A 20,188-nucleotide genomic window follows, 5' to 3' on the forward strand; every position below is an offset into this window, starting at 1 on the left:
GAATGTAAACAGGCAGGTGAAGAGGTTGAGATGATGAAAGACAATAGACCATTACCAGAGACTTAATGGTGTCGTAAAGGAGATAAATGTCTTTGAAGTAGCACCCTTAAAACATGCGACCTCTAAACTGACCTTTCCTTTCAGATTACGGTATGCAGATGGTTTTATACTGGCCAGTGCAAGCAGAGCAGGAAGAGCCAAAGTCTCAGCCCCTGTGCTAGGGAAGTACTTGGACACAGCATCCATCTAGATAGCACGTTGTTTACTTTAGCTTACCAAAAGTAAAACTCTGCCACGATTACTGCCTTTCACGACACAGCTCTCACACTCCAAATAAATCACATTTATTATTTCCATCCTAGCTCCATTAATAAGACCAAGTTCTGAGGACCTAGAGCCAAGTCCAGATCCTCCCTCCAGACAACAGAGGCTTCCTCTGTACTAGAAAAGCACTGTTATTTGTGTATGTCACCCAGCAGGAGAAGGTAGCATGTGTTACCCAGTGTGCCATTTACCTGTGAGGGACAAAGCTGAGGGTGGCTGGAAGGGATCACCATCAGAAACCCATCAGAAACAGCAGAGATGCAGTGAGCGAGAGTGCAATGGGGACTATGTGAAGATAAGCAGAGCTTATCTGTTTCTCTTTTTCCAGCTGGGAGCACCCCAGCATGAATTAGCTTTTTTTTTTTTTTTCTACATACTGTCACAGCACTGATTTATGCTATTTAGAAGGCAAGCTCCTCTAGTCACCGTCAGTCTTTCTGCTCAGTGTTTGCATGGTGCCTGGTATAATGGTACCTGAACCCATGGCTGGAGCCAAAAAGGGTAATGAAAAAGCTGAAAACATTATTTGAAAAGTTGTGTGCATGAAGTCTTTGTTCCTTTATACCACTTTGAGAAAAAAAAAATAAAGAAAAAAAATGAGTTTTGTCTGAATCTAAACACAGAGTCATCTCAGGTCTGCAGAGGTGGATGGGTGCTGCTAAGCAAGGAAAGAAGAACAAATGTCATCAAGTGAGACCCCTAACCCATTTTAGCACCCCTACAGCCTTAATGAGAGAGGTCTGAAGGTCAAAGCCAGCCTAGCCCAAGCCAGCACTGCACATGCAAGCAATTGCCAGGGCTTAAAGGACCAGGGCTGTTCTGTGCCACGCCATGCATGGCAATGGAGCAATGCTGGGGACAACAAAGACAGCAAAGCCTGACCTGCTGTTACGCCTCTTGCTCTGGTTGTTCCCACATCCCACATGCAGCTCCCTGCATCTCCAACCCCGCTCCCGGAGCTATGCGATGAGGCACAAGCATCTGCACCTATTTGCAGCCACATGAATGCAAAACTCAGGAACGCGCCCTGTGAGCAAGTGCTGCCCAAGCCGGAGAGTTTCCTGAAATAATTCCCTGCATTTCTGTCCCACCTTCATCGCTGTGGCTGAGGACGTGTTGCAGCCCGCTCCGTCCAGCTGGCTCGGGGTCTGGCAGGGGGTTGCCCCTGTGTCTTCTCCTCCTTTTACTCAGCCCCGGTTTTGTGGTGAGCCGGTAGGCTGCAGGAGAGCATCAGCACCAGGGCAGTTCTGGCAACCCCTTTTAGAAAAGCTCCATGCTGTGTGAGGCAAAAGGAGGGTGTTGGGTAGGATCCCTACACAGAGCCAAGCCTAAAACCTTTTAAAGTGAGAAGAAAAGCTACTGTTTAATTACAAATAGACTTTGGTGTTAAATTGGACTTTGGTCTAAATCAAAGTAAATCTATCAGCCTTCTAGGAAACTAGTGAGGAAGTTACACAGATTTATATGTCCCAAGAACTCAATCTGTTATTATTATATGATTGGCAAAGGGTTGTTTGAAGTTAGATCTTGCTTTCTCAAGCCTTGCCATTTAAGTGCCTCTGGGTTGCCAGAAGGTGGGGGACAGCTTGGAGGATGGCACCACTGCTGTTGTTCCCTAAACTGCTGCTTTTGGCCCCAACAGGGCATGGGTTATCAGGTTAGACAGATCTTTTCCCTGGTGGGCTTGTCTGCCACAGGTACTCACAATACACCCTAAGTCTGAATGGCATGGGCCTCAAATGGTTTGGGGTGGGGTTTGGGTTTGCTTTGTGCATTAACTAGCTTCAATCTTCAGTCCACAGCAAAGCCAGTGGTATTTGCCCTGAATGCAAATTCTGCCATCAGACAGAGCTCTTTAACTTTCCCTGGTTGTGCCATGGCTGGAACCAGAGGGTGGCTGAGATGGGGGGAGCAGGAGGCACACGAGGAGGGCACCTGGGCAGGGGACTTGTTGCTCCTCCAGAACCCAAATAGAGCCCAGCACTGGCATGTTTTTGACTCCGTGCCACAAGCATTTGCTCTCCACAGTGCTTTCTTAATTTGGCTAGATGGTATTTATCCCCTCCTTGGGAGAGACGGCTGAGACTCCAGGCAGTTTGATTTATGCCAGTTGTTCAATTTGTGACAACTGCTGTCAACAGCTGTTCATTTTAATTACTGGTGGTGGGCCCAGATGTCTCAAAGATGAGCTCAGTGCCACATAAATACAAGAAATACAGATAATATTAGCAGCTCAGCTTCCTTTCTAAGGGAGAAGTATGGGGCAACCAACTGCCTTTTCTTCCCAACATTTCTCCTGCATGCCCATCTTCAGCACAGCACTTGAGGGAAGGGCAGGAGGGGGAGGTGGATTGGCATTTTCCTTCCTCTTTGCTGATGCACTGCTTGTCACCTCTGCTTCCTCACTAAAATCGTGGTTTGGCTTATTCATACTGTAGATATGTAGCAGCTTGCCCAGAACAACCCCCTCCAGGCCTTTGGTGCAAGTGGGACACAAGACAGAAACGGCAGAGCTCGCTGCCCATCCCTGTGCTCCCCAGTGTTATTAGATCTCATTGCACCAAAAGGCAATCTTCAATGCTAAAAACATCGTAGCAGAAGCATCTTTTCTAGGCCTTCATTCTGTAGCTGGATATACAACTCGCTATAGGGAGAGGTTGCTTCACAACAGCTTGAGAGTCTCCCCTGACCCCAACTGTAGCAATACTACTTGGGCTCAGAGAAGTGGCCTTAAGGCGATTAACAGGGACCAGGTTCTGGCCTGGATTTTGGCAACAAAAAACTGGGTATGGCAATTTCAGACCAGCAGAGAGAAGAGGGTGACTCCCAGGTTGTGCCCCCACTGTTGCCCATGTCAGATGCCACATCACCCGTATGGGAAGGATCAAGGGGCTGGGGATTTTGGCAAAACTCAGGAGGGAAGGGTCCAGAGAATGATAACCAGCCCCTGCACACCCCTCCCCAAGACCCCCAGCAAGAGGCAGCCTGAGATGCCATGGGTGCTCACGTTCGGTGGATAAAACCTGGAATGTGACACCCCTAGGTCCGGGGCCAGCTGGAGGCAGGAGGACAGAGCCGGGAGTGCGTTGCGGTGCTGGTAATCACAGTGGACACATACGGTTATATTTAAGTGCTGAATGTCTGCTGGCTGGGGAGGCTGAGGCAAGACTGGACTTGATTAGACGTAATGACAAAAATGGACCAACTGTTGCTGAGAAAGCCTCTGCAGCAAAGTATTAGCTCTTTGTTATTGAGATATTACTGTCTGAGGCTTCGCTGCTTTCAACTCCCCATCGTTATCTTTACAGACTTCCACTGCACTTTAAATAGGTTCCCAAGTTCAGCTTTTTGCCCTTGGCCATAAATTTAATGTACTAAATATTTTCATCTGCTGTAGAACACATCATGTTTCGGAACTGGTTACTTTGTGGAAAATAAATGTGGTTTGAAAACAGGACACACTTTTTTTTTTTTTTTTTTAGTATAAATCTTTTCACCCTAAAAATGTCAAAAAAGGCATTTTTGTTATCCACTGTCTCAGTTAATGTATAATATTTTTATCTTTAGTTATACAGTGAATGCTGAGTAGTGTATATTTTCATATCTAAAACCAATAGAGAAAAAAATTAAGAAATATTTAAATTAATATTAAAATACAGTTGTATTTATTTACTTATAGAGTTACTTATTTTCCTTGAAAAGATATAATCAATTTAATGATTTTTCAGGGTCCATTTAATATATGTATATTTGTATGTTATTACATTTATCCACATGTAGTTATACCCAAAACAATACACTAACAATGTATTTTTGTTGTGATTAAATATGTTTGATTATTGTCTCTAAGACACTGGAGTTATTTCTTTGTTGAATGGTACTAGAGAAACATAGATGGTTTCAATATGCAAAATTGTAGATAGAACTAAATAATCGTATGTTCTACAAATCACTATAATGTATAATTTAGTTCTTTGATCAAATTAATGGAGCTTTAACTTAATTTAGAGTGTCTCTGAGTGCCTTGCATTTACCGGCAAGTGTAGTAGCTTTTAATCTTTACGCATTAGCTAAAAACCTGCTGAGGACTCTGTACCTCCACAACTGAGTTTTCCCAGATTTATGGAGGCAGAGGTAGAACAGGCAAGAAGGAACATGCCTTTACCTAATGGCCAGGAGACTTCACGGAGGGATTTTTACATGAAACAGCCACTGGATGAAAACCAGTGATAGAAGCACAGAATCACAGAATAATTTAGCTTTGAAGATACCTCTGGAGGTCATCTAGTCCAACCCCCACTCAAAGCAGGGCCAACTTCAAAGTGAAATCCAACCTCAAGTTAGATCAGGTAGTGCAGGGTCATAACCAGCTGAGGTATGAGGATCTCCACAGACGGAGGTGCTCTGGGGTGCAGATACCAGGACAGCCCCTGACAGCTGAGTACCCTACTAAGTCACACATTTGGCTTCATTTCCTACCAGCCCTGTGATTCCTGCAAATCTGTCTGTGTGATGCTGCAGCTTCTCCAGGGACCTACAGGCCAGAGAGAGATGAGGGTACTTGCCTGAAATGTGGGAATGTGGTTTAAAATCCCCTCAGGCAGAGGAAGCCTCAAACCCTTCCTTGAATGGTGGTCCATCTGCTGTGGCCAGAAATGCCGTCGACCACAGGCTTTCTTGTCTTATTGATTCAAGTCCTCTGTCTGTTGCTAAAACCATACGGATGCCACTGCATCCCCTTCCAGCAGCTGCACCCCCTCAGGGGAGCGCCCCAGCCCTGTCCCCAGCCCTGTCCCCACCCCCGTGTAGGGGGCCCTTGCAGGCCAGTGCTGCTTCTCCCCGTGGCTTTTCATCCTGCTTCGCCAGGGTCTCTGCAGAAACATGGTCCAGTGAGGGCAAAGTAAAAGGTGACCACCCATCAGGGGCTGCTCCCCTCTATTTCTGAGTTGAAAAGGTGCTCTCCGGTTGCAGCCTCTGCAGAAGTGTGCTCAGCCAGCAGTTTGGGACAAAAGGACTTTTTTTTTTGGCTGGGCTTGAAGCTGGATTCATGCTCTCAGTGCACAATGGAGAGGGATCCAGCAGGGTCCTGCTGTGGCCCTGGAGCATTTCTGGGTGGTGTGTGCATGCCCTGGCAGACCAAACATCTCCTTACATCTCCCCTCAGCCTGCACGGCAGCAGGTCTTTAATTAGAGCAGATGAGGCTGGAGTCTTCTCAGCTTCTCAGCTGTGCTCCCAACAGGCGGCACTTACTGGGCCACCACGGTAATCCCATTATCTCCAAGGGGTCTGCTCAGCTGTGCATGGGATTGATCTGGCTGTGAGCTCTGCTCCCATTACTACATGGTGTTTGGCCTTTAGCAGCTGCCAGGCCCAAATTACCACCTTTGCTGCTAAGGCTGGTGCAGCCTAAGGGCTGCTGGGTGGCCTCGTAAGGTGGCCAAGGAGTGTCCATCCCTCTTGTGGTGGCCGTGAGTGGAAGGTGCCCAGCTTTTCACCAGGAGCTTGTGAAAGATCATTGTCCTTTGAAGTGTTATGCTGCTGTAAAACATTATTTAACCACAAGCTCTTAAAAAAGGCTCATGCATTATATCACCTTTACATGTTGCTTAGTGTAATTTACTGCTTTGTTTAAAGAGCAAGCCTTTAAAAAAAAATCACAGAAATAACTTCCAAAGAGCCCAATGAAAGACGTATCTGTTGTAATGGAACTCTTAAAATGCCTATTAGTACCCTTCACTTGTCACTCAGGATCTCAGGGTCACGCTTTTGGTATGAACTCTGTTTAGAAACCAGTGGGATTACTGCTTATGCATTTAAAACAAAAAGGAATTTGAGGACAGTCACTAGACCAAACAGGTTCTCTAAGAGACGTGCAGGATGGGCACAAAGCCCATATTTTAAGTATCACTCACAAACTTGAACATCCCATAATCCTGTGCCTTGTATCCAGCTCCCTGATCCTGGTGGCAGTGTTTGCTGGACTGACCTTCCCTCTATAGACCCTACAACAGACAAGGCTGGAGACACAGGTCTTTTTTTTTCCCTACATTTTCCCACATTTCTCACAAGGAAATAAGTCTTTCTGCAATTACTTGTATGTGCCCAGCTGATACAAGTCTTTCTACCTTCTGAAGCTCAAGTCTACAACCCCTACCTCTGTGGATGCAGAAGAAAAGTCTTGGCTTTGCCACTTTGACATGTTCCCCATAGGCAGCACTATGCTGCACCTCAGATTTTGTCCCTTGATGCAGAGATCTGTAAAAGCACATCTGGGACAGGGACAATATCTTTGATATCTTCTTCCTGCACAGTGACTCTCATGAGCGCCTTTTCGTGATGGCAGTGGAGAACAAGACTCTAGGTAGAAAGAGATAAAGTAGCTGGCTCCTATAGGTGATGCCAAGGTCAACAAGCATGACTGAGAGCACAGTGAAATCCCACCCTAGGAGAAGGTCCCATGGAGGTATGTTATGGCAATGTTATGTTGTGTTATGCTAATGTAATGTTACAAATGTAGGTATTAGGTACCATTGTTGAGGCATACACTACATTATACATTATATAATGATAATTGGATATGGTCTTTATATGTAAATATGCATGTATATAACTATATGCCTGTGTGCATGTGATATATAATTGTTAAATAGCTATATAGTGTAGGTATACAATATCATATATATATTATTGTGGAGGGAGCAGGGTCTGAGCCAGGTCTCAGTAAACCTGCCCCATACTCTTTTTGTCACACCTCAGACTAGCAGATTTGCTCAGTCCATGCAGCCACTGGGAAATGATCTACAGAAAAGAAGTGAGAACTTTTCCATAAAGAAACACTCTCCTGGGACACAGAGCAATGCCCCCTGGTTCCTCAGGACCCTAGCCCAAAGGCCAGACATTCTGTGCCCAACCGCAGAGGAACTTTGCTCTGAGATACTTCAGAAAGCCCTTCAGTTAAAAAGAGAAAGGCAAATGTGCTCCTTGTCTACCTGGGCACCATGGGAGCCCCAGCTTATTATTTTTTATGTCCTCTTGTTTGGAGATGTCAGCATTCCTCACATCAAAGAAATCAGTGAAAGAGTTTGAGTTTATTGTTTGTTTGTTTGTTTTTCTGTGTATAACTTCCTTGTTTATTTGTTTGTCTTTTTTTTTTTTTTTTTTAAATACTTTAACTCAAACAGCATTGGTTAAAATAGCACCAGTGCAGTGCCCACCTTGGGAGCTGGAGTCAGCAAGGCAGTACCCAGCAAAGGCTTGTTCCCAACAGCTGCTTTGGTCGAGGCGGGGACAAAGGGAGATGGCAAACCACCCCAGAACTAGCAACTCATCTCAAAGAGAAATCCCACAATGTCTCTTCAAAGCGTGTGCAATGGTCACACACGCACACCAATAGTGTGCACAATAGCACCATCTGGTGACTTTGGCCATCAGATTGTATTTCCATGGCACCATATTACCCTGGGGACAACTTTCTCTCCAGCACCTGCACTGCCCTGCTCAATAATCTTTTCAGAAATAAATCCAGGTGCTCATTTGTTCTGCAGAACCAAAAATAGCAGACATGACAGTAGTCTTTTAGAGCTAATCCTGCCAAACTCCCAGCTTGGTGCTGGTGTGACCCAGGATTTTGACATTCCCATGTTTCAGCAAATTTGGAATTTAATTCTCTTTCCTATGAATTTGTTAGGTGTTTGGCACATAAGGCACCATTTTCCCAAAGCTTGGAGAGTTCTCACAGCCCACTTATGAAATTAAACATTTTGTTGCATTTCTTAGAGGTTTGTCTCCTGTTTGCAGGGGACAACCTGTTCTTGCATTAACATACATTTCTTGATGTCAGTGACCATACCCTGACCATGCTCCACTGTTCCTTCCATTGCTGCTAGCTCAATATTTCCAAAGCAAATCTCCCACTCAAGACAAGAGTTTGTGGGAAATCAACAACACTGTTGTCTTTCTTGGTTGCCACAAGATAAAAGCCCTGAAGCAAGCACCAGGAGGGCAGAAACACAGTCCAGCATTACCATTGAAGCACAAGTGCTCAAAGCATATATTTTTTCCTCTGCCTCACTTTTCTTTCCCTTGTTGCATGAGAAAACAAGCTGTAAGAAAGCATTTTTTCATACTTTAGAATGAAACCAGGGTCTTGGTTAGCTTGAGGCAGCATTGAGATAAAGCATAACCACATGAACCCAGAAAACCTTGCTTACTCCATACATTTCGCTGTAACCAAAGAAGAAATTGTACCTGTGGCTTCCTTCTCTCCATCACCTCAGGAGGAGATGGTTGCTCATGGCTGTCCCCACAACTCTCACCTTTTCTCATCTTCCTGTCCCATGTCTGCTCATAACACCACAGCCAGGTAGTGATGGAGGCACTTCACTGTGCCCTGCAAACACCTCCTTACTCTTTGTCCTGAGACAGCCTGTGGCCGGAGAGCTAGTGGATCCCTTTCCAAGGTGTGCCCTGAGCAGGTCAAAGGCAGGTCAGGAACTTGCTTGGCCATTCTGAAGCACCAGGAAAAACTGGAATTACACCGTGCTTTCTCTGTAGATGATCAAAGCACATTTTGAGATGTCTTCTCTGCTGTTTTGAACATTTAATTACTTAGGGTCTGATTCTAAGAGCAAAAGGATTTTCAAGAAATCAGCCAATAATTAATGCCAACATGAAGAGTTTCCAGTCTGATTACATATGATGGATGTGGCCAAAGGGTAGGGATGTTCTTCATGACCACTATGTTGTCTCTTTTCTGGGGATGCTCTGATCTCCTGAGGAGCTAACTCACTGTATGCACAGGGTATGTCAGTGCCAGAAATTTGTCTTCTCTAGCTTCTTGCTGGGAGAACTAGTTGTGTATTTTGTTTACACATCTCCTAGTTGTGTATTTTGTTAAATAATTATTTGTAAATGTCTCTGTAATCCAAACTGCAAGGTATAGCATGCATCCTTCCTGGCAGTAGTAGCAGTAAGTCTCCACCACAGACAAAATTCCCTGGCTCTCTTTTTCAGCTTATTTTTTCTGACTCATGAAACGAGCTTCACCTTCATTGTTCATTAGTAGATAATTAAAATGTTTTATAGTCTGCAGTGTTTAAATTCATTCATATTCTTGTAAAATATTTTTTAACGAGATCATTTATTTATCGTATTTTGTCTGTAAAACAAGCTAATGCTTTGCAACATTTAAATGACCCAAAGAGAATCGCACTTAGCACCAGTAGTGCTGTGATGAAGTACAGTGATATCTCCCACTCAGACTCCTGCTGGCATGGAGCTGCTGTCTGCCTGTGAGGACTCCAACCCCAGGAGTTTCCAGAGAGGAAAAAGAAGCATTATCAGCCCCTCCTGCTGAAACCCCTCCACTTTGCAAGGAGTCATTAAAAATCATTTGGACCACAGGGAGACACAGACCAAGAGTGCTTTCAGCCTCCGAGCTCAATCAGTCACCAAGAAGGGGAGACCAGGGATCTCATTCTTGTTCCAGTGCATATGTAGTTCATGAAATGACTATTTAACATGCAACACTTAACTGATCATCAGAGCACCACCGTGATGCTCCCTCTGTGCCAAACTTCCACTGAGCATAACTTCAGGTGCAGGCAGAGCTAGCTTGGGCAGAGCTTGGGCAGTACAGCTGGAACAACACCTATTTTAGGAGAGGCACTGAGCTGTTGTAGGCTATCAAAACGGAGACACTTGTCAGCAGGAGTAAATACAGTGTCAGGTGCCTCAGGGCTAGGCAGCAACTGAACAGAGGGGTCACAATTTTGGACTTAGGTTACAGGGTCTTTAATGCAACATTAAGAATCCTCTGAGCTCCTCAGTGCAGAGGTATCAAGACCAAGGAGGTACCTTAAGATGACAGTGCTCTCCTGACATAGCCAGCCACTACACCAGCCAGTGTTACCGTCTTGACCCAGCCCTCTGCCTGACCCCTGTTTTCTCAAGTCAAGCTCAGTCCCTCAAGCCCACGTGCACTCAAGCCCTATTTCCATGCCTCATTTGCCTGAACAGCAATGACATCTCTGGAGGAAGCTCCGCACCCTCTGGTCCTCTGACCTCATCCTCTACCTCTTCCAACATCTGTTAGACCTCTGCAAGGAGAGTGCCCTTCCAATTTGTACTGGCTGAGTCCACGGTGGCAGGTGAAGAGGCATTTCCAACCTCTTCCAGCCCACGCTGAAGCTCAAGTCCAAGGGCATCACTAGAAGAGGTTGGTGACTGCATGGGTACCTTCAGTAGCAATGGCTGGACTCTCTACACCATAAGTTCCCTTTCCATAACTGAAAAAAAAAATCATATTGTGGTTGTCTACCCACAGCTACAATTTTACGAGGCATTGCTCAAAAGAAAATTTAAGTAGTCCATCTCACAATCAAGTGTTAATGACCAGGGAGGTGATCATTCCCCTGTACTCTGCTCTGGTGAGGCCTTATGTCAAGGACTGTGTTCAGCTTTGGGCCCTTCAGTACAAGCAGGACATCGAGGTCTTGGAACATGTCCAGAGAAGTGCTACAAAGCTGGTGAAGGGCTTGGAAAACAAGTCTTATGAGAAAAGGCTGAGGGTGCTGGGTTTGTTTAGTCTGGAGAAGAGGAGGAGCAGGGGAGACCTCATTGCTCTCCACAGGTACCTGAAAGGAAGGTGTGGGGAACTGGGGGTTGGCCTCTTCTCACAGATTACTAGTGATAGGACTAGAGGGAATGGCCTCAAGTTGCACCAGGGGAGGTTCAGGCTGGAAATGAGGAGACATTTCTGTCAGAAAGAGCAGTCAGGCACTGGGAGGGGTTGCCCAGGAAGGTGGTGGAGTCACCATCCCTGGGGGTCTTCAAGGAAAGGTTGGACGTGGTGCTTGGGCACATGGTTCAGTGGGTGACATTGGTGGTAGGGGGATGGATGCACCAAGTGATCTTGGAGGTCTTTTCCAACCTTAATGATTCTATGATTCTGTGATGATTCAAAATAGTAGTGTGCAAGAGATTACAAATGGCTAATTTCTTATGTTAGGACTGAGTTTCTGTATCTGAGTAATATTCTGTACTTACAAGTACCATTGCGTGGTAGGTACCATGTTATTGTTTATTATTATTTATACTGCAGAACAGCCATTTTGGTACATGGTAACTTCTGTGTACACCGATCTGCTTACACCAGAAAGCACATGTACAATGTGCACATGGGAATTAGGACTGAAGATGCATCTTGCTTCTGTTCTTTCCCATAAAGAATAGAATGAAATTACCTAAAAAACAGCATTGGCACAATGGTGGTGTTGGGCGAAGGCAGGAGCGCCAGGCAGACAGCTGCAGGGAGCAGAGGCATGCCAATCGTCCAGAACACAGTGAGGGACCCAGCCATGGCTGTGAAACAAATGGCAACGTTGAACCCATGCATGGAAATCAACTGGAGAGTGGCATGGGACATCAGTGTGGAACTGGACAACCCTCTGGTTCTGCACCCTGGCCTGAAAACATCCCTAGTGGAAGGTATCCCATTTGAGCAGTCCCGGGCAAGGACTGGCTTGTCCTGCTGCCAAACACCGTGGAGCCCATGGAGGTGGATCCACCAGATGTGGAGGAACTGATGGAAGTGGATCCACTTCAGCCACAGCAGACCTGGAACTACCCCAGCATGTCTTTGCTACCTGCCACCCGAGCACTCAAACAGCGTCGCAGCAGTGCCCGGCGAGCTCCCTACTCGTTGTGCAGGCTCCATCCCAAGCATTAGCTTGGAGCTACCAAACACCACAGACATCCCAGAGGCTCACCTGCAAGATGTCCTGGCAATAAAGAATTTTGCTGATTCTCAGGGGTTGTGTGAGTGTTTCTTTCCCATCCCCCAGCCCTTGTGCAAGAGGTGGCATCCCTTCTGCACAAAGCCTCAAGGAAGAGCACAAGAGAGGACCCAGCTCCCTTCAGGCTGCTGCACTTGGGTGACACAAGGGGTTCTGGAGGGCCACCATGCACCTTTAACATGAAAACAGACTGAGGGGTGAAAATAGTAGTGTGTAAGCGACTGTGAGTGGTTAATTTCTGAAAAGCCTCTCTCCATCATAGTTGAAAAGTCCCAGCAGTTGGGTGAAGTCCCTGATGACTGAAAAAAAGGGAAACATCATGCCCCTACTCTTCAATAATTAAGGAATTGAACAAAGAGCACTACTCTTCAACAATTAAAAGAATTAGGAGACATTTCTTCTCAGAAAGAGTGGTCAGGCATTGGAACGGGTTGTCCAGGGAGGTGTTGGTGTCACCGTCCCTGGGGATGTTCAAGGAAAAGTTGGGCCTGGCACTTAGGGACATGGTTTAGTGGGTGACATTGATAGTGGGGTGCTGATTGGACCAGATGATCTTGGAGGTCTTTTCCAACCTTAATGATTCTATGATTCTATGACTGCAAGTCCAGCTGCCAAACTAGACCCTAAAAGAAAAGATTTATAATCTTCTTGAGAATGTCCTGTGAGTCCTATATCACTTTGAGGGCTCTCAGCACTGTGTGTTCCCCATGCTAAGAGACAAAGAAGGCAAAGCTAGCTGAAGCCCTCATAATGCTGTGTGATGCAGCATTTGGACTGAGCCAGGCAAGGGTTTGGCACATCCAGCCCTTGAGCACACAGATTCTGGCACTTGGCTCGTTGTACCAGCACAGCCAGATGCTCTCCAGGCCCGCAGAAGCCCAGCACAAGCCCGTGGGTGACTGCAGCATGCTCCCCATGCTCCTGCCTTGGGCATAAGGGAAAAGAACAGGCTTCCTGGAGGGTCTCTAGGGTCGGTACGGTGGAGGGACAGATGCTTCATTTTCACGTGCACATAGAAGCCACAACTGCTAATGGTAACAGGGCAGAAACACTCTAGGAAAGATATACTTTCATGTTATCTGATCTTAACTTTCTACTTCAGTTCGTAGGGTCAAGAGAGAAAATTCACTGCACGCATTAGTACCCAGTGCTGATGTTACAGAAATCCAGACACACAGTGTGCTTGTTAGGGCAGCCCACTCACTAGCACTGCAGTTGGCAACACATTGGTCTAAGAAGGTGATTCCAACAAGAATTAAACACTTTATTAACATTTCTCTGTCTGACTCTTTAAGAGTCCTTGTTCCTCTACAGAAAAGTGGGTCTGAAAAATAATCACGCAAAAAAAAAAAAATATATATATATATATATGCTTGAGTGCATATCATCTGACATAATTTTATCTGTCAGTTCTGCAATAATGAGGGAAGACAGAGGGGTAACACTAATGGGCTGCAGTGCCCTGGCCAGGCTGGAGTCCTTCCCTGGGTCCATGTCCAGCTCTACATCACCAGCCTGCTGTTGTCCTCCTCTCCAGCCTCTGTATCTTTGCTGTCTCCTATTCATAGCTGGTCCCTGCCTCCTCGTCTTGCCTGCAGGCAGCAAATAGACTCAGTCACTGAATATCAGTCAGTGAAGCTCCTGTCCCATGTACCCCTCACCGTCTTGCCACCACTCATTTGTTATGTGTTTCACCTCCTGACAGCCCTTAAGTATGGGACTTTCAGGATTGCTGTGATGATAGCACTGGAGAAATACAGTTTTTCAGAGTTTTTTTTTTTGTTTGTTTGTTTCTGTTTGCTTGTTTTTTTGCTAAAGTATATTTGTTGGCAAGGCTGTCTCTGAGGAAGGGCCCATGTTTGTCTGCTTGCTCGCTACTCTGTTTTGTGAGTCTGAGGTAAGGGATATCTCAAGTGAACAGCAGAAACCAGGTGCTAGAAGAAGAGTCCAGGCTGCCAGCAGGACAACTGTGAGGAGTGCTGGTAGGAAGCACAAAATGTAGATACCAAGAAGACAGTTTTCTGGTGGCAGCAAGATGGTCCCTGTTGTGGAATCCCTGATGAACAAGTGGTCCAACACGAGGCACAAAACTCTTGAAGCAAACTCCCACCTTCATACTGCTGGGAGAGGACAGGAGTGAGTTTTCTCAAGGATTCTGAAAGCCAGGAATAGTCTTCTTGCTCCCCATGTGCTGGGAGAGCTGGGGCTGAGCTCCAAGCCCAGCTAGGGAATCAGCAATCAAATCCCACCTTCACTGTACACTTCTCTCTTTAACAAACGGAAAAGCTCTCGCTTGTTTCCTGATGGGAAGAAGCTTCCAGCTCATTGTTCTTGCATGCAGGATTGACGTGGGTCAAGTGCTCCAGCCTAAATGCACCTGTGGCAGCATTTTGGGCTTGTGCCAAGGGACCTGCATAGCCCTGCATAGCCCTGTTCTATTCTTTTTTTTTCTTGTTTTCTTTTTTTTTTCTCTTTTTTTTTTCTTTTTTTTTTTTTCTTTTTTTTCTTTTTCTCGTTTTTTTTTTTTTTCTTTTTTTTTTTTCTTTCTTTTTTTTCTTTTTTTTTTTTCTTTTTTCTTTTGGAGGTATTTTGTTTTGTTTTCCTTCTTTCTTTTATTTTCTTTATAGAAAAATAATAATAATAGCTCAAAAGAGGCTGGAAACTAAAGCAAAGAAATGATGAAAAGCAGAAAGCCCGAAGAAAAATTAGGGCAAGACTGAAGACTAGATTGAGTGAAAAACAGAGAGTGAGTAAAGGATGGTCACACCTGAGTTATACCTGAGATTCATACCCGAGTTACCTTCAAAACAGAGGAGGTTTTCCTCCAGCAGCACCTCAGGGAGACCAGACTCCCCGGCAAGAGGACAAAGGGACAGAGGAGAAAGGCTTGTCCACGAGGAGGAAGAAATGGGACACTGCTTGTATTTCTGCTCCTGCGAGACTATCTTGTGAAAAATACCAGGTTACACTAAACACCCACAGTTTCTGTAACTAATAACAGAGAAAGAAAATCCTTGGGAACTGCTTGTAAACCAAAATGAGTCCTTTCACACTGCACATTTCTGACAAGTCCGGAAAATTTGGCTTTTATCTGTGAACACCCTCTGCCCCCTCACCCCGTGCACCGCACATACTTTCTGCATCCCAGACAGCTCACAGATATCTCTACAAAGACGAAGGTAAAATAGTCATTACCTACATGGCTAGGGGGCATCTGATGTAAAGTGCATTCCCTGGTTTTTGGCTTACGGTTTGTAAAAGAGCACAGAGCACTTTCATCTCCCCTTTCAGCCCATCTGTGGCTTCGGCTGACATGACAAAATGTGGCACAACGGAGCCAGACAATAAACTATTGTGCCGTGTAACAGGAAGCAACAGGTAATGTTTAGAGGAATTAAATTATTTTTGGATCTGATACTGATAATCAGTTTAGGCGAGGGGTATCCAGTGCAAATTTATCCAACATTTTTAAAGGAATGGGAGCACTCAAGAAACAGATAAGTTAAAGTGCAGTATAAATGAACCATTCATGAACTCAGAGACTTCCTTGCCTGTACACAAGGCACATGAGAGCAGACCTTGTTGCCTGTCATCCTGGACTTTTTTTAATTAGCAGTTGCAAGTCATTCTTGTGCAGTATGTCTGATACCGGGGAGAGAGCTCTATGCTTTTTAGAAAGGAACAGAATGCATATCAACATGAAATTCCCAGAAATACAGAAAAGTACTGGATATCTTTCCATCTTCAAATATCTGACTTTCATCCAAATGATAATGTGAAACCTTCACGTGATAGTCATCTATTAAAAACTGAGGCACTGGAAGACAGACTCGTGCAGAGCTATTCAAAACAGCTGCTAAAGCAATGCCTATTTAATTAATCTAAACTTTGTGACATGTTGGATGTCTGTGGGCTGGTTCCCATCCAAAGCCATGCCACACTGCGAGAGTGGCCACTGCAGCCATCCATACAAACACGGACCACAGCCCCCATCACCTGCTAGAGAAAAAAAATCTGGAATAGCAGCAGTGCTGGCTGGTGCAGCTCTCTGTTCCTGTGGTGCATGTTTATTTAGGAAATACCCAGCTCCGCAGCCCTCCCTGCAAGGCTGTGCCGGGCACTGTCACTGGCCAGGCAGCCAGAAGGGAAGCAGCCTTGACACTTTCTTTCTGAGAGGGCAGGGGATCAGAAAGAAAGCAGGCTTCCCGGTTATCTGGTAGGAGCAATAAAGTGCTTTCTGCAGCTGTCAGGACAACCCAGGGAGATGTACCAGACAGCATCAGCTCGACCCTGTTTTCTGTCCCAAAGCCAAAGGGTTGACACCTCTGGATGTTGCTGCCAACGCCTGCACCAGCCCAGGTCTCTGCAGGGGCCGACCCTACAAGGTGCTGAGCACTTCTGAGCAGATGCCTTGAAACCTTCTCAACACCACAACAAAATGTGTAAGAAATTGTTATTTGTAATCAGCAGGGTACAAAATGAACTGTCCTGCGGCATTCGTGCACCTTGATTGCTCATGGGAGGTCTTCATCAGACTTGAGGCATTAATCTGGAAGTATTTGGCCAGGCATTAACCACGCACGAAGCATCTCCAGTGTCTGGTCATCACACAGCCCAAAAGAGTTATTCCAAATAAGGTAAATATTTGTTTGTGTGTTCTGCTTTCAGCTGGCCAGGCTCTAAGATGTTATCAGCACACGTGTGTGGAGGAAGTATGTTGGGACGGAGCTTGCACTCTTGGGGAACCTGAGAAACATGAGGGGAAATCAAGGAGAATTCCTAACAGATGCAGCTTGAAAACGAGGAGCATTTTATTAAAAGAATGCAAAGGAAAATCGATTATTTTCTGAGATCAGTTGTGTTGTGCCTGGAGCCATTAAAGTGTCCAACAAAGACTTTGATTCTACTTCAAGTGCAAATCTTGACTCAAACTTAAGTGCAGAGCCACTACTAACATCTTCATTTTATAACATGTAAAGTGCACATGCAACCACAGAGCTATTCGTTTCCATGCACAGAAACTTTTGAAGGCACAGCACCAGCTGCTTAAATATGTCTATAATTATTCACGCATTAACACCTACTGAATTAGCAGCATTAGCACCTACTGAATCATCTTGTACGCATTTAAATAAATTAAGGCTCGGGTTCGGCCTCGCTCGCCCAGGAGAGTGCTGCTCCTGTGGTTACAGAGGCAGTGCTGCTTGACCCCAAGGCTATGGCACAAGCTGCCAGGGCTGCAAAGTGGGTGAAAGATGTCACAAATGCCTTTTTTTAAAAGCCTGCCCTCTCAGGCAAGGGTGCTTGGCACTGGAGTTTATTCCCTCCAGTTTCTTGGGTTTGTTTCAGTTGATGTTGAAGTTTCTTGTTGCTTTTTTTTTTTTTTTTAATTATTATTATTTAATTCTTGCACTCTCTTTTAGTAGGCCCCATTAGGAAACTCGCATTTCTCCATCTGTCTTGAAGCTTATTTTATGTGGAAATATTTCAAAACTCATGCAGCTCTTGTTCAGCCCCATGCAATTGAAAGGAGAAGTTCAAAGTTGGGCAGGGCACCAAGTCAGCAGACATTAATAACATTACCTTGTAACCATTCAAAACCTGTCATTTGTTAAGTCTGTCCCTCTCCCATTCCAGCAGGCATAAATCATGTGTATAAATGAGCTCCTACCCACAAAGGAGAGCTGATTTTAACATCTAAGGCTGAGCTGTCACCATCAGGAATTCTTTTTTTTTTTTCTTTTTCACTGTTTTTATTTTTGAGTCCAAAATCAAAAGGGAGGCAATTGGATGCAAATATACCCAAGAACGTTTTAGGAAAAGGAGATAAGGGACATCAAAACCACAGTCCCACACCAAGTTCTTCCTAACTCAAACCCTCTCCACGTAAGCAGAAAGGCAGAAGTGTCCTCCTCATCCTGCCACAAGCTGGGAGGTGTTCTCTAGTGACACCCTCTTGCTGGTGGGGTCCAGTAGTGGCCAAGGCAGGTGGGCACTCTTCTGCTCCTTCCTGATGGAAAAGGGCTGACCAAAAGAGGGCAACGGGCATCAGCTCTGGCCAAGCAAGGACATGGCTCTGGAGGGACCTTCTTCTGCCCTTGGTGACTGCTCTGATGGCCAGAAAGGATCCCATCCATTAGGCAGACCCTCATCCTGTCCCTCACCCCTCTCCTGCAGGCACCAACTTGCTCATCCTTATCAGACAAAATAGCTTCACAAACCAACACACAATTAATTAAATTACTTACTTATTTATTATGGTGAGGGTGGTCTTGCACTTGAACAGCTTGCCCAGAGAGGATATAGAGTCTCCATCCTTGGAGGTATTCAAAATCAGGCTGGACATGACCCTGGGCAACCTGGTGTAGCTGACCCTGTTTGAGCAGGGCGTTGGACAAGATGATCTTCAGAGATACCTGCCAGCATCAATGATTTTGTGATTCTATGATTGTGCCTCCCAGATACCCTTAAACATCCCTTAAACATGGTACTCTGATGAGTGTTCCCCACCTCTAACCCAACATTTCGTCTCTAGTCCAAGCTGTCCTGTTGTGTGCAGAAAATGCCTTTTACAGCACAACGAGGGAAAATCCCCCCATCTCAGAAGTCCCTGCTGTCCTGGACGTCGTGGGAGAAGAGGAGCCATCCTTCTCTTTTTATTTGTTTGTATATACACCCATACAGCCTGGACTGGGCACAGGAATGACCTGGTGCCCAGGGCTGTGCACAGTTACAACCCCACAACTTCACTGTTATCCCTCTGCCTCCAGCAGCACATGGGGTCATGGCAAGCATTGTCCCAGTCACAGGCTTCCTGCCATGAGAAACTGTGGTGAAACAGCTTTATGGGACACACCATTGCAAAGTAGCTCTGTAGGGACAACGGTAGTCTTTTATATGATGCTCAGAGGGCTGGAGCACCTCTCCTATGCAGTCAGGCTGAGGGAGCTTAGACTAAAAGAGGGTAAATTTAGATTAGATATAAGGAAGGATTTGGATTCCTTCATTTTAGTGGAAAATCTCCTTTGGACTATGATGATCAGGTTGCCAAGAACTTCAGGAAAACCTTGGCAAGTTGAAATGATGTAGCTGGGTGGCCTCCTGAGGTAGTCAATGCTTTGTAGATGCTTCTCTCAGCAATTTCCTCTGTTTCCAAGGCTTCTCCCTTTGTCTTTTCAGGGAAAACTTCCAAATTAAGTTCTTTCTCTTTCTCTTTCTCTTTCTCTTTCTCTTTCTCTTTCTCTTTCTCTTTCTCTTTCTCTTTCTCTTTCTCTTTCTCTTTCTCTTTCTCTTTCTCTTTCTCTTTCTCTTTCTCTTTCTCTTTCTCTTCCTCTTCCTCTTCCTCTTCCTCTTCCTCTTCCTCTTCCTCTTCCCCTTCCCCTTCCTCTTCCTCTTTTCCTTTTCCTCTTTTCCTTTTCCTTTTCCTTTTTCTTTTCCTTTTCAGCTGTATTCTATGTCTTGTTTTATTTTTTATTATTATTAATGGTTTTTATTATTATTATAATTTTGTTAGGTCTTTTCCTAATTTCCGTCATGCCATTTTGATATCTCTGGGGTTTTTTTGGTTCCTTTCCGTTCAGTAAGACCATCAGCTCACAGCCCCAGTGCCACAGTTGAGTTTCTGCCTGACATGGGGTTGTGCTTCCCAGTCCAAGCAGGACTGGGAGTTCTCCTGCTTGTTTTATGGCAAGAAAAGTGGGTGGAATTAGCAGGGATTTCTTTCATGTAATCCTATTTAGCTACAAAAATAAAAAGAGCTAATGTGTTCCACAAACATGTTTGGACCCAAAGCATCAAGATACGATTTCTTAGCTATTTCTAGCCCTCATTTCCAGGCAGTGCTCTGTTAAGATCTCTCGGGATCACATTACAGACTCTTCCCTCTGGCTGTCTGTAGCTTTACGCTGCCCTTTTTGCTGAGCTCTCTGGTGATCTGCCTTCATTTTTCATGTCATGGTCCCACCACAGGTAACGCCTGGCAGCTGGTTGCCTGCCCCCAGTGACACCTCTGCTTGCACAGCTTCCCTTCCACCAGCCCTGCTTGTTGTCCACAGCATGATCAATGAGT

Source organism: Aythya marila, assembly GCF_965140915.1.
Source record: "Aythya marila genome assembly, chromosome: 2".
Classification (NCBI taxonomy): Eukaryota; Metazoa; Chordata; class Aves; order Anseriformes; family Anatidae; genus Aythya; species Aythya marila.